The sequence below is a fragment of the Ziziphus jujuba genome, chromosome 11, assembly GCF_031755915.1.
Source record: "Ziziphus jujuba cultivar Dongzao chromosome 11, ASM3175591v1".
Classification (NCBI taxonomy): domain Eukaryota; kingdom Viridiplantae; phylum Streptophyta; class Magnoliopsida; order Rosales; family Rhamnaceae; genus Ziziphus; species Ziziphus jujuba.
The window spans coordinates 3,656,459-3,679,360 of record NC_083389.1 but is presented as its reverse complement, the minus strand read 5'-3'; the positions used below and the strand labels follow the sequence as shown (position 1 = coordinate 3,679,360).

At 33.6% G+C, this 22,902-nt stretch overlaps 4 pseudogenes; 1 reads left to right on the top strand and 3 right to left on the bottom strand.

Annotated features, from left to right (window-relative positions):
- Positions 1 to 20,286, bottom strand: part of LOC132799936 (protein Ycf2-like) — a 31,756-nt pseudogene extending 11,470 nt beyond the window's left edge.
- LOC132799831 (small ribosomal subunit protein uS2c-like) lies at positions 9,458 to 10,155 on the bottom strand (annotated as a pseudogene).
- On the bottom strand, positions 10,372 to 19,052 carry LOC132799830 (DNA-directed RNA polymerase subunit beta''-like; annotated as a pseudogene).
- A 478-nt stretch (positions 20,287 to 20,764) lies between the features above and the next one.
- On the top strand, positions 20,765 to 22,331 carry LOC132799935 (large ribosomal subunit protein uL2cz/uL2cy-like; annotated as a pseudogene).
- Positions 22,332 to 22,902: the final 571 nt, after the last annotated feature.

The window sequence follows — 22,902 nt, the reverse complement described above, 5'->3', positions numbered from 1 at the left end:
ATATACTCCCGAAAGATAAATGGGTATAGGAGATCGTGTTGCTAAGATCTATCTAGTTTCAAATATCTTTGAAATTCGATTTGAACCAAAGATAATGGGCTTATTGGGTTATCAAATGATATATAGTACAATATAGTCAAAATAAGGTATTATAGTACGAAAAAAATAGATACCTCAGAAAAAGGTAAGACCATTGCCAGACTTTCTATCCTCTGTTTTTTCATCTAAGTGGTTTATGTTCTATCTAAGATAACAAGATGGCTAGAATTCCTTTATTTTTTCAATCCAATCGCTCTTTTGATTTTGAAAAAAAAAAAAAAACCATGGAAAATATCTAATAGGTAGGACTCATAAAAAATGGATAATCCATCATGGAAGACTTGAAAGAGATATCAACAATCCAATCTTCACAATCTATAATAGTCCAATATATAAATCCAATATAAATGAAATAAACATAAAAATGTCTAATATAAATCAAATCTAAAAATGGAATCTATATTTGTTAATATGTTTAACATAGATTTTATAGATTTTTTGAATAGATTTATATAATTAGTATATGTTTAATAGATATATTCTGTATTTTATATAATATATAAATAGAAAAACTAATATATAAATAGAAAAAACAAATAGAAAAAAGAAAAAATAGGAATAATGAGAAAAAAATATTTATTATTAATAATAAATTAAAAAAACCTCTTTGAGTTCGTCCGAAAGGGCCCTTTATTTCCATGGCTTGGCCTGGTCAGTACCTAGCTGGGCCGGACCTCCTTTTTTTTGTTTGCTGATATTTTACTGAAATAATAAATAAATAAAAATATGTATATTATAAAAAATGAAACTATGGATTCGTGAGCAATGCATTTTTTTCTGATCCTATCTTTTGATTACGCCCGAATTTCTTGTTAGACAAAATGTTCACTAATATGCAATAATTGGATAGGAGCGGGTATATTTTAGTGATAAAAGTACGATTCATTTTATGAACTCTCGAATAGTTAAGGAGTCTGTCGATTTGATTAATATTCCATTCTGAGCAAAAACTTTGTTTCTTAAAAGGATTAAATCCTTTACCTTTCAATGAAAAATTCGAGGAAGAATATAAATTCTCATGATTTGTATCCAAGAGTCAATTAGCAATTGAAAAATTGGATTATGAAATTATGAAACATAATTTTTTTTTTTAATTGGATCAATCAATATTTCCAATTGAATGAGTATGAGTAAAGGATCCATGGATAAAGATAGACAGGGTATTTCTAATCGTAACTAAATCTTCAATTTGTCTATTTTGTATAGGGAAAATTGAAACAAAATAGCTAATTAAACAATAACTTTGGTTTACTAGAGACATCAAAAAATTGTTTTAGCTCGATGGAAACAAAATCCTTTTCCCAAGGATTCTTTCAAATAGAAGTAGAGAACAAAGTAACTAGAAAGATTGTTATAAGGATAATCTAGAAAGCGGGCCATTCTAAATGCATTCATACCAAAAAGCGGACACAGATGTTAAGGGTCGAATTTTTTGTTAATTTCAATTGATATCTGGAGATTTATTTATCTTCCATAAAGGAGCCTAATGAAACCGAAGTTTCATGTTCAATTTTGAATTAGAGACATTAACAATGATGAATCAATGTTGATTATAACCCTTAACCTTCAAAGCTAACGATGCGGGTTCGATTTCGGCTGCCTGCTTGTGCTTACTTTCTCTAATCTCTATTCAATGTTTTTCAATATTTCTTTTTTATAGTTGAAACCTATAAATCTATATGTCTAATAGATATTTATATCTAATATGTCTTTATATATTTTGATATGCATTAAAATATCAAATTTCTAACAAATATGTTTTATAGAAATATAAACAAAATGAATATAATTAATGTAGTGCATAGTTGAATAGGTAATTCCCAGAATTCTTTCACATATTCGTTCGGTCCGAATAATAAATGTGAAAAGAAAATAAATATAAAAAAATTGGAATGCAAAGTGTTCATTGTCTAATGGATAGGACAGAGGTCTTCTAAATCTTTGGTATAGGTTCAAATCCTATTAAACGCAATTTATTTCCATATATTTTTAGATTTCCATGCCAAGAAAGATCTTTCGAATAATTTGAATAAGAGGCGCTCTAATACACTTAGTACTTGTAATATAACTATAATCTAGCATATATATTATTTCCATATATTTAATATATATTGTATATTTAATGTATGTTAATATGTGTATATAATTATTATGCATTTAATATTAATATTATATTTAATATAGAAATGTAATATATTATTATTTATATATTAGTATAGAAAATACTTATTACAAAAAAAATCTTTTATATTTTATAAATTTTTTATATTTTATTTTAAAATAATTTAAATAATTATACAATAGAAGAAGTATATAATTTATTTATTATTATTAAAATCAATATTAATAATTCCCGGTGGTCTGTGATGTGATGCCTCCCTAGCCCGCACAACCGACAACCCACTGAGGTGCTGACTCGATACAGATGAAGACCGGGCCAATCACTAGGGCTCAAGTTATGAAGTTTAAGGATGTTATTGCTGCTTTTATCCAGGGAATAATGCATACTCAAAAGGGCTTGTCCATATCCGAAGAGCCAAGACCTATCCTAACCATACAAATGGTGGAAGCCGATACGGACCCGGGTAGCAGTTTTGGTGCAAATATGGACAACGGATAGCATGAAATGGTTCCAACTCTTTATGGAATCAATGCATATGTCTAAGAGAATATGGAATCAAGTCAAGGCAGCTTCAAAGGCATTCAAAAAGGGGCTGTACGGACAGCTTCAAATTTGGCCTGTTTTTTACTGTATTTTGTGCTTGCTTTACTGTATTTTGTTGAGTTGGTTTTTTCTTCCTCGTCCAAGCATGGGCAATGTGTGGGACAGCATATTAAGCATATTTGGCATCCTAAAAAGCATATTGAAGCTGATTTGGAGCTCAATTTGGTCAAAGATTGGTCAAAGTCAACTTAGTCAAAAAGCTAGTGTTATAGTTTCCTAATTTGATTCTGCTTTTTGTTTTAGGAAATTACCATTACTTTTTAGTTTTTATTTATTTATTTTCTGGAAAAATAAGTTTAGGAAAGTTATTATTTTATTATTTTCATTCTAAATTATTAATTCTTAATTCAAAATAAATGAATTAATTAATCCAAATTAGATTAGGAAAGGAGTGAGAATTTCGGCCACCATAGGAAACTACTTTGTATGGCCGATTTTCCCTTTGGTTTTGTTGGTTTTATTTTGTGGCTTTATAGCCTATTTAAAGGCTTATTTCTCAATAAGAAGGAAGCTTGAATTTGATACAAAAAATTATTTGTAAGATTGAATTCTCTTTGTTCATTTGAACACCTAAGACACCATTAGTGAATGAGTGTTTTAGTTTGACTTATCAATAGGCCTTCCATCACCTATTGTGGCGTCTTCATTATATACCAAGGTTTTCTAATCACAGGTTGGTTAGGGGTCAAGGTGACCATTAGAACTTGAACATAATTAGATCCGGGCTAATATAATACGGGTTTAGGAGCAGGTCATCCTAGGTTCGTATCATTAGATGTCCGATGTATGGGTGTCTAATGTAAAATGTCCGATGTATCAGCATCCACCACTTGGATGCTTAAAACATGTCTTTTATCTTCAGGTATGGACAAGCCCTTTCCAGAATGAATTACTTCTTGGATAAAGGCAGCAATGTTGTCCTTAAACCTCTTAGCTTGAACCCTAGTGATCGGCCCGGTCTTCATCTGCATCGGATCAGTACCCCAGCGAGTTGTTGGTTGTGCGAGCTCAGGTGGATTCGTATCATTCCCCTCCTCTTGAAAAGGATTTGCCCTCAAATCAAAGTCATCACTTGCACCGAAAGGAGACAAATCAGTAACATTGGATGTAGCACCAATATTACACCACCTGGCAAATCAAGTTTGTAAGCATTGTGATTTATCCGCTCCAAAACTTGGAAAGGTTCATCTTCTCTTGGCACCAATTTTGATTTTTGCTATTCTGGAAACCTTTCCTTTCTTAGGTGCAACCAAACACAACTTGTTTTCAACCATGATTAGCATTTCTTGCATATTTCTCGGTCCTCCTCTCAATATTTGCCTTAGTTTTTTCATGAATCTGCTTAACAAAATCAGCTTTTTATTTCCCATCTAGATTAGCACGTTCACTTAAAGGTAAATGTGTTAGATCTAATGGAATCAAATGATTAAAACATAAACAATTTCAAAAGGAGTAAATTTTGCTGCTGAATGCAAAGACCTATTATAAACAAATTCAACATGTGGTAAACAATCCTCCTCCCATTCTCAAATTTACTAATTAATGCTCTCAACAATGGAGACAAAGTTCTATTCACTACTTCGGTTTGTCCATCAGTTTGTAGATGACAAGTAGTTGAAAATAAAAGCTTAGTACCTAACTTAGCCCACAAAATTTTCCAACAGTAACTTAAGAACTTAGCATCCCTATCCAAAACAATAGTCCTAGGCATTCCATGTAACCTCACAATTTTTTTGAAAAATAAATTAGCTACATTAGATGCATCATCAGTTTTATTACATGCAATAAAATGTGTAATCTTAGAAAATCTGTTTACAATAACAAAAATTGAATCCTTACCTATCCTTGACCTAGGCAAACCAATAATAAAATCCATAGACAAATCTACCCAAGGATGTGAAGGAATCAGCAAAGGTTGGTACAATCCGTGCGGCTTCAATGTGGACTTAGTCTTTCGCCATTTCAAACACCTTTCACATATTTTCTCAACATCTCTCTTCATGTCGGCCAATTAAAATGTTCTTACAATAAGGATAAAGTTTTAAAAACAGCAAAATGTCCCATTAAACCACCCCCATGACCTTCCCGAACTAATAACTCCCTAATGCTACATAGGCACAAAAAGTTTGTTTTCCTTAAACAAATATCCCTCAAATATGTAATATTTATTAAATCCATGTTTGTAACAGGATCTAAATATTTCTCCAAAGTCACTATCATGCTCATAAATTTCCTTTAATTGTTCAAAATCCAGCAATCTAGCATCTAAGGTAGAAAAGAGAACATACCTTCGGGATAATGCATCGACAACCACATTTTCCTTACCTTTCTTGTAGCAGATCACATATGGAAAAGTTTCAATAAATTCAGTCCACTTGGCATACCTTCAGTTGAGCGTTCCTTGGCCTTTAATGTGCTTCAAAGATTCATGATCCATATGAATCATGAATTCTATTGGCATGAGATAATGCTGCCATGTTTCTAAAGTCTTCACCAAATCATACATCTCCTTGTCTTATGTCAGGTAGTTTAATGTAGCTCCATTTAATTTCTCACTAAAATAGGCTATAGGCCTTCCTTCTTGCATTAATATAACTCCAATACCTACACCCGAAGCATCACATTCAATTTCAAAAGTCTTAGAAAAATTTGGCAAAACTAATAAAGGTGCATTACATAATTTTTGTTTCAACAAATTAAAAGATTTTTCTTGTACTTCCCCCCATTTAAAGCCAACATTCTTCTTTACAACTTCATTCAAAAGTGCTGCGATGGTGCTAAACTCCTTGACAAATCTCCGATAAAAACTTGCCAAACCATGAAAGCTCCTCACTTAGGTGATAGATGTTGGTGTTGGCCACTCCTTGATTGTTTGAACTTTAGATTGGTCAACTTTAATTCCTGCAGCATTTACTACAAATCCTAGGAAAACAAGCTCATCTTTGCAAAAGTCACACTTTTTCATGTTAGCAAACAACCTTTCTCTCCTAGGAACATTTAAAACTTGCCTACGATGGTCTACATGTTCATCTAAGTTTCGGCTATACACTAAAATGTCATCAAAGTACACAACCACAAATTTGCCAATAAATGGACGCATAACGTGATTCACAAGCCTCATAAAAGTACTAGGTGCATTAGTTAAACCAAAAGGCATGACTAACCATTCATACATCCCATATTTAGTTTTAAATACGGTTTTCCATTCATCACCTTCTTTCATCCTAATTTGATGGTATCCACTCCTAAGATCAATTTTAGTGAATAAGCACGCACCATGCAATTCATCTAATCTAGGAATTGGATGTCTATATTTGATGGTGATATTATTTATAGCCCTACAATCGATGCACATTCTCCAAGAACCATCTTTTTTAGGTACTAATAAAATAGGAATAGCACATGGACTTATACTCTCACGAATATAGCCTTTCTCAAGTAACTCACTTACCTGTTTTTGTAGCTCATTTGTTTCTATATGCAGGTCTATATAAAATACTTCTCACGAACAAAGAGAATTCAGTCTCAAAATAATTTTCTATATAAAATTCAAGCTTGATTTCTCATTGAAAATAAGCCTTTAAATAGGCTTTGAATGAACAAAATAAAACCCTAAAAGGATTAGGAAATTTCAGCCAACATAGAATCCAATTAGGAAATTGCCTAATTTCACATCCTTTCCTAATGTAATTTGGATTAATTAATTCCCTTATTTTAAAGTAGCAATTAATTAATTTGCAATGAAAATAATAAAATAATAACTTTCCTAACTTATTTTCCAGCAAATAAATAAATAAAAACCCAAAAAGTCAAACGCAAATTCGAAAATGAGTTGACTAGTTTGACAACTGAGCTGACTTATGTTTGATGTCCGAGCTAACTTATGTCTGTCTAATGTCCGAGCTAACTTATGTCTGATGTTCGATGTTTGAAATCTTAGGTCAGATGTCCGATGTATGGGTATCCGGTATAAAATGTCTGATGTATGGGTGTCCGATGTACCAGCCTCCACTACTTGGATGCTTAAAACATGTCTTTTATTTTCAGGTATGGACAAGCCCTTTTGAGAATGAATTACTTCCTAGATAAAGGCAGTAAGGTTGTCCTTAAACCTCTTAGCTTGAGCCCTAGTGATTGGCCTAGTCTTCATCCATATCAGGTCAGTACCCTAGCGAGTTGTTGATTGTACGAGCTCGAGCGGATTAGCATCCCACTCCTTTTTCCAAAATAAGTCAATACACCAAAGACTACACTTAGATTTTTTGGATTTGTTGCTAAAATATCGGTATTAAACCCAAAACTCACAGTGAATGGCCAATAACCCAAGGAAAGGATAGAATCAGTTACATTTTTCATATGATCTCCACTTTCTTATTCTTATAGATAAACTAATTATCTATATTTTTTTATTCTATAATTTTTCTAAATTAAATAGGAATAAGGTAAAAGTTTAAACAAAGGGATTCGCAAATAAAAGTGCTAATGCAACAACCAGTCCACAAATTGTTAAAGCTTCCATAAAAGCCAAGCTAAGCAATAAAGTACATCATATTTTTTGCTCTGCTTCTGGCTGTCTAGCGATCCCTTGCACAGCTTGGCCCACGGCAGTACCTTGCCCAACCCTAGGTCCAATAGAAGCAAGCCCAACAGCCAATCCAGCAACAATAACAGAAGCGGCAGAAATCAATGGATTATGGCGGATTATGGCTTACTTATTCTATCGCTAAGATTTATCCATTCAAAGTCACTAAAAACCATGAATTGAAATAATAATATTCTTGAAGCAATAGAACTGCTTCAATATTTTCCTATACATGTAATTTTTAATTTGTACGACTTTTGTTCGGCCAGTTCTTTCTTTTATATTTTTTTTTTCAACTCCATTCTTTGAATTCTTTGCTCTTTTTTGAGATTTAAATTCATTCAATGTTCAAAAAAAATTACAGTCAAAATGGAAGTACTTATATTGGAATCCTCATCTAAATAGTGGAATCCTTATCGAAATCCATAACATAATAGTAGGGCAAATTAAATATATCTTTAATTCATATACCTAGTTAATATTGAATATCACATATACATGTCTTTCCCCCATAACATAAACCAACTATTCGTATCTTAGATTCAGTCAGATTCTAGCATCACTCTTTGAAACATACATCATAATTGTCTTATAACAATTAGATTACATACATCTAGTTCAACCCCCGATACTCCTCTAATCAACCCCATTTTATTTATCATTATCCCCCATGAGTACAATCAATTTAACTGACAAATTCGTTAGTCATAATCATTGCATAGAAATATTAGGATTGAGTTTATCGAAGTTCATGTAATTTATTATTTATTAATTTTTTTGGGTCAATCGGTGAATTGAATGAACAAAACAATATCAATAGAAAGGGAGTATTCATTGTCGAGTGGTATAAATCGACCAGAAAAGAATTTGAGGAAAAAGATCTTTTAGATCTCTTTCCTTTTTTTTTTTTTTTTTTACAATTCCTTAACTTAATATTGTAACATTCTTTTTACTATTACTCTAGATCGTATATACTTTGTTCTTATTTCGATCTTATTTGTATATTTTTCTTCCTTAAGTTAAGTGGATTACTTTGAGACATATAGACATGCCGTCAGGCTAAGCTAAAAAAAGACTATGTCGAAAACTAATCAATGATGACCTTCCATGGATTCGCCTATATAAGCTGCAACTAAGGTTGCAAAAATAAGAGCTTGAATGCCACTTGTAAATAATCCAAGGAACATGACAGGTACAGGAGCCACTAAAGGCACTAAAGAAACAAGAACAACAACTATTAATTCATCGACTAATATATTTTCGAAAATTCAAAAACTAAGCGATAAGGATTTTGTGAAATCTTCTAAAATGTTAATGGGCAAAAGGATTAGGGTTGGTTGACTGTATTTACCGAAATAACCTAATCCCTTTTTTGAAAGGCCCTCATATAAATATGCTATTGACGTGAGTAAAGCTAAAGCAACAATAGTGTTTATATCATTTGTGGCCACGGCTAACTCCCCATGAGGTAACTGTATGATTTTCCAGGATAAAAAAGCCCCTGACAAATTCGAAAAGAAAAAGAAATAAAAACATAGTTCCAATAAATAGAACCCGGGGACCATATTCTTCTCCAATCCGCGTTTTGCTCACATCCTGAATGAATTCAAGGACATATTCAAAGAAATTTTGACTATCAATCGGAATGGTTTGTGGATTATGAACAGCTATAATGGCTGAACCTAATAAGATAGCAAGTACGACCCAAGAAGTAGTAAGTACTAGGCCATGGACTTGAAAACTTCCTATTTGCCAATAGAAATGTTGGCCTACTTCCACATCGAATAGATCGTATAACTCTTTTAGTGTGTTGATGGAACATAATAAAACACTCATATTAACCTTTGAAAGAAGTAGAACTTTAAAAGGAATTATTTTGATTCAACCATCTCATTTTTTATTTGCATACTTGCATTGGATATTTTGAACACCTACTAATCGCATAATATCCTCGATTATTTTTAACTCTTTTGTACTTGTCATAAATAGTAACCGATTCAATAAATCTATTCTATGGAGTTCCAAAAATAATTTACTTATCTTATTATTAATCAAGAATTTCGTATATAGCTAGAACGGCCCTCAAAAATAGCAAATACTAATTTGTTAAGAATTAATCGAATTGAAGCTATAGCGTCATTATTTGTCAGAATTGAAATATCTGCTAGATCTGGGTCACAATTTGTATTGTTGGAATGCCCAAAGTCATACATTCGCGAAAAGTTATAGATTCTTCTTGCTGATCAACAATTATTACAATATCGGATAATCCAGTCATATATTTAATCTCTTCGGGATATGTTTGCAAGTGAGATAATTGTCTCTTCAACATAGCCGCATCCCTTTTTAGAAGACGATTGAGTCTCCCTATCTTTTGTTCCATTCTCAAGTCCCTGAATTTGTGAAGTCTCATTTCTGTAGTATACCAATTCGTTAACATACCATCAAGCCATTTTTTATGAACATAATGACACCGAGCCTTTATTGCAGCCCGTGCTACTTAATCTAATACTTTATTTTTGGTACCAACAATTAAGAATTGTTTTCCCCTACTTGCAGCATCAAAAACTAAATCACAAGCTTCTACCAAAAACCAAGAAGTTATGGTAAGATTTATAATATGAATACCTTTACACCTTGCAGAAATATAAGGTGCCATTCGAGGATTCCATTTCCTTGTACCATGACCAAAATGAACTCCTGCTCCCATCATCTCTTCCAAATTGATGTTCCAATATCTTCTTGTCATTTCTCCCCACACTTCTTCTGTTTTTTATTTTTTCGTTGAAAAAAAAAAAGAGAAGTTAGAAATAAATAATTGTTCCAATGGAACCTTCTCTTCTATCGAAGATTGGACATTGATACACGATCCAGACCATTCATTTCTTTCTATTCGATATTATCTTTATTTCTATTACCAAATTAAACGACCACAACACAAATAGAAAAAAGGATGAATTTTCTTTTAGGAACCATCAAATCCTAGAAATTATTGTTCTGATATATCATGTAAATTCTTTGAAATACAAAAATCAAATAATTCTCTGTGGTCCAACAAAATGTCATTCATTTCCCACTTGAATAAATTCTTCTTTTCCATTTCCAAAGGAATGTTGTGATGTTGCCTTGAACGATGTACTAATCTTTTGAATTCGGTCCCAAGGGTATCATCCCCCCTAGAAAAACATTCTCTTTCAAACCATTCAACCAATCGATACGACCACGTAGAGCAGCTTTGCTAAAACGCGAGCAGTTTCTTGAAAACTCACTTCGGATGTGAAACTATGAGAATTTAAAGACGCTTTCATTATTACTAATAATATGGCTCTGTAACACATCACTTCTTCTAAAGCACAACCTGTTCATTATGCTCTCAACAATCCAATTAGTTCTCCCGGTGAAAAAACATTAGATATTCCATATTCTGAAATCAGCACTTTTGATGTTATTTGATAATAATTTCTATATGTCTATTATGGATCTGCACCCCCGGGATCAATAAACCTTTTTGATCTTATTAACCAAAGAGATATGACTTTGCACTATAGTTAGCTCAGCACCAATCAACAATCCCCAAGGAATTCTAAGAACTTTTGTTATATGTTCGTTCCAGCTTTCAACCCTCTTTTCTAGGTTCATCGATATTGAATCAATCGAATGCACTTCTAACACTTGTTCCACTTTTGGAAGACCCTGTGTTATATCACCAGATCTTGATTTTTCATATATAAATGTAACTAATGTGTCTCCTAATGTGAATCCACCCGAGACTGTTCGACAGACAACCCGCTGAGGTGCTGACCCAATACAAATGAAGGTGGGACCGATCACTAGCGCCCAAGCCAAGAATTTCAAGGACAACCTTGCTGTCTTCATACAAGTAATAAGTCATAGTCAAGATGGGTTGGCCATATCTAAAGAACCAAGGCCTGTTTTACTCATACAAGCAATAGAAGCCGATACGGACCCGGGTAACGGTTTTGGTACATTTTTGAAGTTCGGGAAGCATGAAATGGTTCCAATGATTTATGGGTTCAATACATATGCCTAAGAGGTCATGGAATCAAGTTAAAAGCAGCATCAAATGCAATCAAAAAGGGCTTGTACGGACAGCATCAACAATTTGGGCGAATTTGCTGTATTGCTTGCTGGCTTTACTCTATTTTACTGTATTAGCCTTTTCTTATTTTTCCAAGCATGGGCAACGTGTGGGACTTCATATTCAGATTATTTGGCATCCTTTCCCCTCCTGTTGAAAAGGATTTGTCCTCAAATCGAAGTCATCACCTGCAACAAAAGGAGATAAATCAGCAACATTAAAGGTGGCACTAACACTATACTCACCCGGTAGATCAAGTTTGTAGGAATTGTCGTTTATCCTCTCCAAAACTTGAAAAGGTCCATCACCCCTCGACATGAGTTTTGATTTCCTTTGTTCGAGAAATCTTTCTTTCCTTAAATGCAGCCACACCCAATCTCCAGGTTCAAACACCATTGATTTTCGGCCTTGATTAGCCACCCTTGCATATTGCTCGGTCCTCCTCTCAATGTTTGCGCGTGTCTTCTCATGAATCTGCTTTACAAAATCAGCTTTTTGTTTTCCATCTAGATTAGCACGCTCACTTAAAGGCAAAGGTGTTAAATCTAATGGAGTCAAAGGATTAAAACCATAAACAATTTAAGATGGAGTAAATTTAGTTGCGGAATGTAAAGACCTATTATATGCAAATTCAACATGTGGCAAACATTCTTCTTAAGTCCTTAAATTTCTACTAATTAATGCTCTCAACAATGCAGACAAGGTTCTATTTACTACTTCGGTTTGTCCATCAGTTTGTGGATGACAAGTAGTTGAAAATAAAAGCTTAGCACCTAATTTAGCCCACAATGCTTTCCAAAAATAGCTTAAGAACTTAGCATCCCTATCCGACACAATAGTTCTTGGCATTCCATGCAATCTCACAATTTCCTTGAAAAATAAATTAGCAATATTGGATGCATCATCAGTTTTGTTACATGCAATAAAATGTGCCATCTTAGAAAACCTATCTACTACAACAAATATTGAATCCTTACCTGTCCTTGACCTAAGCAACCCAAGAATAAAATCCATAGACAAATCTACCCAAGGATAGGTAGGGATCGGCAAAGGCTTATACAATCCATGCGGTTTCAATGTTGATTTTGTTTTTCGGCATTTCAAACATCTTTCACAAATTCTCGCAACATCTCTCCTCATGTTAGGCTAATAAAAATGTTCTTGCAGCAAGGATAAAGTTTTTAAAACACCAAAATGGACCATTAAACCACCCCCATGTCCTTCCCGAACCAATAATTCCCTAATACTACAATTAGGCACACAAAGTTTGTTTTCCTTAAACAAATATCCCTCAAATATGTAAAATTTATCAAATCCATGTTTCAAACAGGTTCTAAAAATTTCTCCAAAGTCACTATCATGCTCATAAAGTTCTTTCACTTGTTTAAATCCAAGCAATCTAGCATTTAAGGTAGAAAAGAGCACATACCTTCGGGATAATGCATCAGCAACCACATTTTCCTTACATTTTTTGTAGTGGATCACATATGGAAATGTTTTGAATAAATTCAATCCACTTAGCATGCCTTCGGTTGAGCTATCCTTGACCCTTGATATGCTTCAAAGACTCATGATCTGTATGAATCACAAACTCCTTTGGCATGAGATAATGCAACCACGTCTCCAAAGCCCTCACCAAAGCATACATCTCCTTGTCATAAGTCGGGTAGTTTAGGGTAGCTCCACTTAATTTTTCACTAAAGTAGGCTATGGGTCTTCCTTCTTGCATTAAGACAGCTCCAATATCTACACCCGAAGCATCACACTCAATTTCAAAAGTCTTAGAAAAATTTGGCAAAACTAACAAAGGTGCATTACACAAATTTTCTTTCAACAAATTAAAAGATTTTTCTTGTACTTCCCCCCATTTGAAACCAACATTCTTCTTGACAACTTCATTCAATGGTGCTGCTATGGTACTAAAATCCTTGACAAATCTTCTGTAAAAGCTTGCCAAGCCATGAAAGCTCCTCACTTGGGTGATAGAAGTAGGAACCGGCCACTTTTGAATTGCTTTCACCTTAGCTTGGTCAACTTTGATTCCTGTAGCACTTACTACAAAACCTAGAAACACAAGCTCTTCTTTGTAAAATTCACATTTTTTAATGTTAGCAAACAATCTTTCCTTTCTAAGAACTTGTAAAACTTGCCAAAGTTGATCCACATGGTCATCCAAATTTCGGCTATATATTAGAATGTCATCAAAATAAACAACCACAAATTTTCCAATAAATGGATGCATTACATGATTCATAAGCCTCATGAAAGTACTAGGTGCATTGGATAATCCAAAAGCCATAACTAAGCATTCATACAGTCTATATTTGGTTTTGAATGCAGTTTTCCATTCATCACCTTCTTTCATCCTAATTTGGTGATAACCACTCCTAACATCAATTTTTGTAAACATGCAAGCACCATGCAACTCATCAAGCATATCATCTAATCTAGGAATGGGATGTCTATATTTGATGGTAATGTTTTTTATATCCCTACAATCAACACACATTCTCCAAGAACCATCCTTTTTAGGTACCAACAAAACAGGAACAGCACATGGACTTAAACTCTCACGAATGTATCCTTTATCAAGCAAATCACTTACCTGTTTTGGCAGCTCCTTTGTTTCTTCAGGATTGCTCCTATAAGCTGGTCTATTTGGTATGGCAGCCCTTGGAGCAAAGTCAATTTGATGTTCTATCCCTCGAATAGGTGGTAGTCCACTTGGAATCTCATTTGGGAAGACATCTCCAAATTCCTTCAAAAGAGAAATCATTGAACTTGGCAATTCAAGTTCTTCAAAGTTAGTTTGATCATTAAAATAATTTTCTTTGTAAAGCATGACCAGCAAAGGTTTCTTACACTCAATAACCTTATTAATATCCCCTAAACTCAAATAAAAATTGCTACTTAACCTTTCCTTTCTTTCTTTTTCTTTTTTTCCCTTGGATTGGCGCAAACCTTTGGATTCCTCTTCCTTCTCCAACCTCGCGGGTTTGCCACTTCCTTTTCCCTCTTTTTCGGTTTTCCCTTGATCTTTCCACTCAATATGAACCTTAGAAACCTTACCTTGGTCAGTAACCTCAATCTTACCTTCTTGAAAGGATGGTGAAGCCGTTGGTGCCATACTTGCTTTTTCCTTGAGCTTTTCGGCTTCTCTCCTTTGTTGCATTTGTAATTGGTCTTTGTAAACCTCTTTAGGAGATAATGGTTCCAGCTTGACCTTCTTCCCTTTAAACCTAAAAACAATACTATTTTCTCGACCAAAATGAGTAGCATCTTTATCAAATTGCCATGGTCTACCTAATAGTATATGTCCAGCAATCATGGGTACAATATCACATAAAACTACATCCTCATATCTACCTATATTAAATTTTACTTTGGCTTGTTTGTTTACTTTCATCTCACCACTATCATTAAGCCATTGTAATCTATAAGGTTCAGGATGTTTTATTGTTTTCAAGCCTAATTTATCAACTACAAGATTACTTATCACATTAGTACAACTCCCACTATCTATAATCATGCTACAAATTTTACCTTGTATTTCGAAGCGAGTGTGGAAGATGTTTTCTCTTTGTATCTGCTCTTCAACTTTGTAGACAACAAGTACTCTCCTCGAAACCAAGCTCAACTTATTTGGCATCCTAAAAAGCATCTAGAAGCTAATTTGAAGCTCAAAGAGGTCAAAGATTGATCAAATTCGACTTGATAAAAAAGCTAGCATTTTTAGTTTCCTAATTTGTTTTTACTTTTTGTTTTAGGAAACTACCATTACTTTTAGGTTTTTATTTATTTATTTTCTGGATAAATAACTTTAGGAAGGTTTTTATTTTATTATTTCCATTGTAAATTAATTAATTCCTAATTCAAAATAAAGGAATTAATTAATCAAATTTAGTTTAGGAAACTTAATTTAGGACATATTAGAATTCAGTCAAGTTTCCTAATTCCTATAGGAGTCCAGTTTTGAATTAATTTTTTAGGGTTTTTTTCTTTGTAATCTTAGCCTATTTAAAGGCTTATTTTTCAATATGAAAAAAACATTGATTTGATTAAGAAAATACTTGTGAGATTAATTATCTCTTTGTTCTTTGTGAACACCTAAAACACCATTAGAGAATTGGTTGTTTTAGCTTGACTTATCAAAAGGTTTTCCATCCCCTATTGTGGCATCTACATTATACCAAGGTTTCTAACCACAGGTTGGTTAGGGGTTGAGGTCATTCCATTAGAGCTTGAACTTAATTAAAGATCTGGGCTAATATAATACGAGTTTAGGAGCAGGTCGTCCTAGGTTCGTATCATCTCCTTTGCAAAGTATTTCTCCATAATGGCCATGAACAGTTGCTCCTGGAGTGGCCAAATAAGGCTTGCCGATCTTATTATTACAGAGTCAATTTGAACATTTATAACTTTGCCCGATTTTAGGTATGGCCCTTTTTTAGCTATACATACGTTTTCACAAATAAACTGCCCCATGCTAAATTACTGTAGCTGTTTCTACACAATAATTATGATCATAATTGTGATGGAGAAAATGCTAATTTAAGTTGAATGGATTCAAAAGGATGTTATTGCATAAAGCGGAATTATAAATTCTCCCGTTTTCATCCATTAAACAATATTTAAGTAGTTGAAAAGTGTGTTTTAAATTGTCAAGTTCTAAATATTTAGTTACCAAGATGTGCCTATGAGTTTTTAAAAGGTAATTATCAATTTAAGAGGCTGTTCCATTTGAAAACAATTAATCGATGGCAAAATTATCAAAGACTGAGATTCCTTACTTTTATTCAACAATGTACAAATAGTTCCTTGATTTTTGTTAAGTGATTGTTGAATCCTTTCCTTGGAATAAATATAATAAAATGGATTGGTATAGTTTGACCTATCATCAGAGATCAATCATGAATCTAACAGATCATTCCTTTTTATGATATACGAAATATGGGATTTCATTAAGTTGATCTTAAGAAATCTCAAATCAGACCATTTGTCCTTACTTTAACAAAGGAAGCATTGGCCTCTTCAATAGAAGAAGTTTTTTTTATCTTGGTCCCAGTTCAACACTAAACAAGTCCAAACTAATTGAATATGCTTGTGCTAGAAATTCCCCAAATTGGTTTGCCGTTTCCATAAAGAATATAATTTACAGCTCTAGGTTCTAGATTATCACTTTCCTGCAATGGGTCCCAGGGGAAAAGTGTTTCTAAATTTATACCGTTGGCTATTTCATATATGATTACGTGCCGAACCAGAATAACATATTTTTTCTTTGTAGGTATGATCCATTGGACACAGATCCAATTTTTCAATTTTTTTGATTTCTTACATTTTTTTTAATCATTCCAGGCGGTATCAAGATGCCATTGTGTCGAAATATCTTATCCATCTGTACAGCAAAATGGATATCTCCAGAAAAGATTTTAAGTTCAATCTTTTTTTTTTCTGTCTCCACTCATACCAATATGCCTACTCAACTTCTTATATTTAAAGTGATTCATGTATCTACTCCAAAGATATTATTGTTCCATACCATTATGGAAGAAGATTCGGGTAAAATATGCACTTCCTCGGGAATGAAAAAAAAAACGATTTACTTCCATGTGGTATTTTGGCTTAAATTCTTTGACTCCTTGATACTCAAGCAAATCCTGTTTTTTTTTAGGATTGGATACATCCCTATCATCCCATATTTAGTAATTCCTAAACTTTTCTTCTGTATTGAGGATCATCAATATAAGCAACAATATATTTCTACAAAAAATACCATTTATCAATATTTCAATCGAAATAGTGAGATGAGGCAATAGTTCTTTCTCTCATTTTTGAATCCACTGGAATGGAATAATGAATCTATTTCATCCTCTCTTTGCCAATAAAAATAAATCAGAATTCTTGTGTAGAATAGAAGGAAATATGAAATTACAATGACCTTTATATACGATTCGATTAATTTCTGAATAATCAGAAATGATACTTTCTTTTTTACCAGAAAGACCCAAACTAAAGAATTTGTGTTTTACTTGATCATTATTTATTTGACTTCCTAAAAGGCTAGAAAATATTTTTCCTTCAATAGAAATAAAATGAACATTTGTTTGATCTTGATCTTTGTGGAGTGAAAGGGGGACAACACTGGATCGGCACGAACTCCTGACAATATCCATAAATGACTTCTTTTCAGTAAGAGATGGACATTACTATATGTAAATTCTGGTGCATGGTATACATTAGTACTCCAGTGCATTTCTCTTTCTGAGTCAGAATAAATATTTTTTTGAATATTTTCTTTAAAATTTAAAGTGTATGTTCCCATGGGAATTTTAGCAATAACTTGTTTGGATTCTACATATTGATCATTTGGAACTAAAATAAAACTTTTTGGTTATATACACGTCTATATAACATAGAAAAGCGAGATGCCTACGATGTGTACTTGTAGGATGCACCAAATCCTCATTGAATTTTATTTTTCCATTAGAAGGGGCTTGTACATGTTCTGCAATACCCCTTGTGAATACCTTACCTATATGAAAAGTTTTTAATGTTAGTTGAGTGCCTAGTTCCCTAATAGATTGACTAGCAATAATACCTATAACTTCTCCCAATTCGACTAGGTCGCCATGAGTAGGGCTTTGACCATAACATAATCGGTAGATCCAAGACGTGCTCTTACATGCAAAAGGAGTTTGGATAGATGTTGGTTGTATTTGAAAGGTTATCGATTGAAAAGTCCAATCCCAATATCTTGATTTACGATGGTAATACATCGAGGGCCTATATATATATATCGTATGTTAATACACGACCAATCAATGCATGGATAAAAATTCTTTCCGGCATCATCCCATTGGAAGGACTCATAAAAATACCTTGGGCGATGCCACAATCTGTTCTATGTACAGTAATGTGTTGAATTGCTTCAAAAAGTCTGCGTGTAAGATAGTCAGCATTCGATGTTCGTACAATAGTATCCACAACTCCTTTGCGGACTCTATAACAAGAAATGTTATGTTCTGTTAAAGAAAGTCCTTCACATAAATTGGTCTGGATAGGTAAATCAATCATATATCCTTATGGACCCGACATTAAACCTCTCATACCTACTAATTGGTACTTGAGATACATTTCCTCTAGCCACCGAAAAGGTCATTATATGGATTGGATTAAAAGGGCCAATCATCCTAAAATTAGGATTCATTTTTCTTGTTGTAAATAGTCACTTGTAGCATACCATATCTCAATAGATTGTCGTAATTTTTCCACCGTGTGTACATTCCCATAAAGATAGTGTTTTTCAAAAATCAAACCTTGTTGTTCAGCATCTTGGACTAGCCATCCCTTAGAAGGTGTTGTTAAAAGATCATCAATTCCTAACGAAATGGATGTAATCCTAGAGTCTTTACTTGATCTAGGATGTGTGATGTATATGGCATTCCAAAGTGGTCTATTAATCTACTGATAAGCCATTTAATGGTAGTTCCATCTATCACTTGATTGTGAAAGGCCATAATAGCCCATTCTGCCATAAGTACCTCCATATTCCGCTGAGTGGGGTTCGCCAATGGGTTTGAGTCAATGATTAGAAAACTTCCTTTTTTCAATCTTGATTCACGTAGAAATTCAGGAACTATGGTCCTACTTGAACCGGGGAGACCTGAATTCACACGGGGAGACCTGAATTGACACTGGTGTCATAGAATTACTTAGCTTAGATACCATATTATTGGTATCATATGAGCATGCTAGGCAAAATCCTTGTATAGCTTCTTTGTTTTCTCGATAAAGAGAAATATGGCCAACAATGGTTCGAGCGTATATACAAAAAATTCCTTTTTTTATGCTTCTTACTATTAGATAGGGCCCATAAATCTCATGATAAGTACCTAAAGGTTCATAATGAACTTCAAGGGGAGCTTCCGTTGAAGTAATAACACATTGATCTAGTTGCCACCAGAGCCATAAAGGACTATCTAAATGGATTCTTTTCTACCGATAAGCTCCAATTACATCATAGGAATTACAAAAATGGGGTTTCACCTCTTCCTCAGAGAAAGACAATCAAACAATCCCAATCATGGTCCTTGTGGATCGGATCATCTATAGAATATACAAAAAGAAGCTCCAGATATTTTCTATCTTCCTTTTTGAATGAGATCTCAATTCCAGCGACAGTTTCATTAGATATCTTACAACTAGAATCCTTTTTTTTCCCGATCCAATTCCTCCACCACCGTCAACCCCAGTTAGATTCAGGCATGATACACTTTTTAGTTATTAGGAGAACCTAAGTACTTTCTTTCGGATCCAAGAAATAGCTCCTAGAGATCGTTTTTCCTTTTGGAAGATACAGGAGTGAAACAATCAACCTATTGATATTGGAAGACCTAAAAGATTCTTGCAATGTATCCGTTTTGGGTCCAACAAAGTTCATAGGTATAGGATGAGGCCCTGTCAAATAGAAATTTTTTCTTTTTACCATCTTTCAATTGTTAATACGATATATAAGGACCACTGCTACAAATAGTAGTACACCTTTGATCGTGAAATATTGATTGCTTGTTGAACCCTGTAAACGTGAATTGTGCGAAAGTAGGATACTCTAATTTCAGGAGTCCAAGACTTTATGAAACGTTCTTGATTGAAAAAAATGTGAATGAAAGATCCCACTGAATTGAATTGGGTCGATGAATCTAAGAAATCGTGAGAATTCTTGATCTCTCTCAATATCTCTCTTAATTCGAAAATCCAGGATTTGAAGGTATGTCCTTTCATTGAGTCCTCCTAAATTGCATTGATTTATCCTAAAGATTTCATTTGAATTGGAATTTGGTTATTCACCATGTACGAGGATCCCCGCTAAGCATGCATGGCTGAATGGTTAAATTACCCAACTCATAATTGGCGAATTCGTAGGTTCAATTTCGACCGAATGCACACCAATGGGACCCTCCAATAAAATAAGTCTATTGGAATTGGCTCTGTATCAATGGAATCTCATCATCCATACATAATGAATTGATGTGGCATATTCATATCATAACATATGAATAGTAAGAACTAGCATTCTTATTGAGACTATAACTCATAAGGAAGAAAATAGATTTATGGATGGAATCAAATATCCAGTATTTACATACAAAAGTATTTGATTATTGTTGAAAAATCAATATACTTCAAATGTCGAATCAGGATCAACTATGACAAAAATTAGTATTGGGTCGAACTATTATTTGGTATCAAGGTAATAGTTATGAATAGTCATCGACTCCTGGGAAAGGGTAGAAGAATGGGACTTATTATGGGATATATAACGCATTACAGATGTATGATCATTACACTTCAACTGGGTTATTCTATTCCACTTGTTAGAAAGAAAATAACTTAAATACTTAATAGCATGGCGATACATTTATTCTACCCCGAGCACATGCAAAGGAGCCATAGACAGTCAAGTGAAATCCAAGCCACGAAATAATTTGGTTTATGGTTAGCCTCATTGTGGTCAAGGTCATAATGCTAAAGGAATCATTACCGCAGGGCATAGAGGGGGAGGTCCTAAGAATTTATATTGTAAAATCGATTTTTGACGGAATGAAAAAGACATATATGGTAGAATCATAACTCTAGAATACGATCCTAATTGAAATGCATACATTTGTCTCATACACTATGGGGATGATGAGAAAAGATATATTTTACATCCTAGAGGGGCTATAATTGAAGATCCCATTGTTTCTGGTACAGAAGTTCCTATAAAAATGGGAAATGCCCTACCTTTAAGTGCGGTTTGAAATATTGATTTACATAATTGGAAGTAATCAATTAGGTTTACGATGAAACCTAGAAATCAATCATTAATCCAATTTGAATGCCTCTACAGGATAGACTTCAACAGAAAACTAAATAGTAACGGCAGCAAGTGATTGAGTTCAGTAGTTCCTCATATAAAATTATTGATTCTAGAGATATAGTAATATAGAGAAGAAAAAATTGTTACAAGCATCGAAAGAATCATAAGTGCCCTTTGTTTCAAAGAAAGGAGGACAGGTTATTCACATTTCATTTGATAGTCAGAGGCAAATTGAAAGCTTAGCAATGGTAATTCTAAGGTTTCCGGGGGGGAAAAATAGAGATGTCTCCTACGTTACCCGTAATATGTTGATGTATCAATGTAATTTCATAGAGTCATTCGGTTTTAATGCTACATGAAGAACATAAGCCAGATGAAGGAACAGGAAGACCTAGGATGTAGAAGATCATAACATGAGCGATTCCGCAGATTTTGATTCCTATATATCCATTCATGTGGTGCTTCATTATATGGTATATATAAGAATTATACAATATATATAAGATCCATCTGTATAGATATCATCATCTACATCCAGAAAGCCATATGCTTTGGAAGAACTTGTACAATTTAGGAAGAGGTTTTGATTGATCAAAAAGAAGAATCTACTTCAACCAATATGCCCTTAGGCACGACCATACATAACATAGAAATCACAATTGGAAAGGGTGGACAATCAGCTAGAGTAGCAAGTGCTGTAGCGAAACTGATTGCAAAATTTAGGAAATCGGCCACATTAAAATTACCATTTGGGGAGGTCCATTTGATACCCAAAAACTGCTTAGCAACAGTCAGACAAGTGGGGAATGTTGGGGTGAACCAGAAAAGTTTGGGTAGAGCTGGATTGAAATGTTAGCTAGATAAGCATCCTATTGTAAGAGGAGTAGTTATGAACCCTGTAGACCATCCCCATGGGGGTGGTGAAGGGAGGGCCCCAGTTGGTAAAAAAAAACCCACAACCCCTTAGGGTAATCCTGCACTTGGAAGAAGAAGTAGAAAATGGAATAACTATAGTGATAATTTGATTCTTCGGCGTTGTAGTAAATAGAATCTATTTCTTCGTCTTTACAAAAAAAAAAAAAAGGAGTAATTAATTGTGACATGTTCACTAAAAAAAAAAAAATCCTTTTGTAGCAAATCATTTATTAAGAAAAATAAATACGCTTAACACAAAAGCAGAAAAAGAAATAATGGTCACTTGGCCTTGAGTGTCTACCATTATACCGGCAATGATCGGGCATACTATTGCTATCCACAATGGAAAGGAGCATTTGCCAATTTATATAAAAGATTGTATGGTAGGACATAAATTGTGAGAATTTTCACCTACTCTAAGTTTTCGAGGACATGCAAAAAATGATAACAGATCTCGTCGTTAATAATTTTTTAATAAATACAAAAAGTGAATATAGATACTTATTGTTCATTAGTGAGAGGTAAACCTTATGAGAAAGAAAAAAAAGATGGACCGATATATAGAAGAATACACTATACGTGAATTTATAGATAAGTCTACTCATAAAGTACAAAGAGTAATT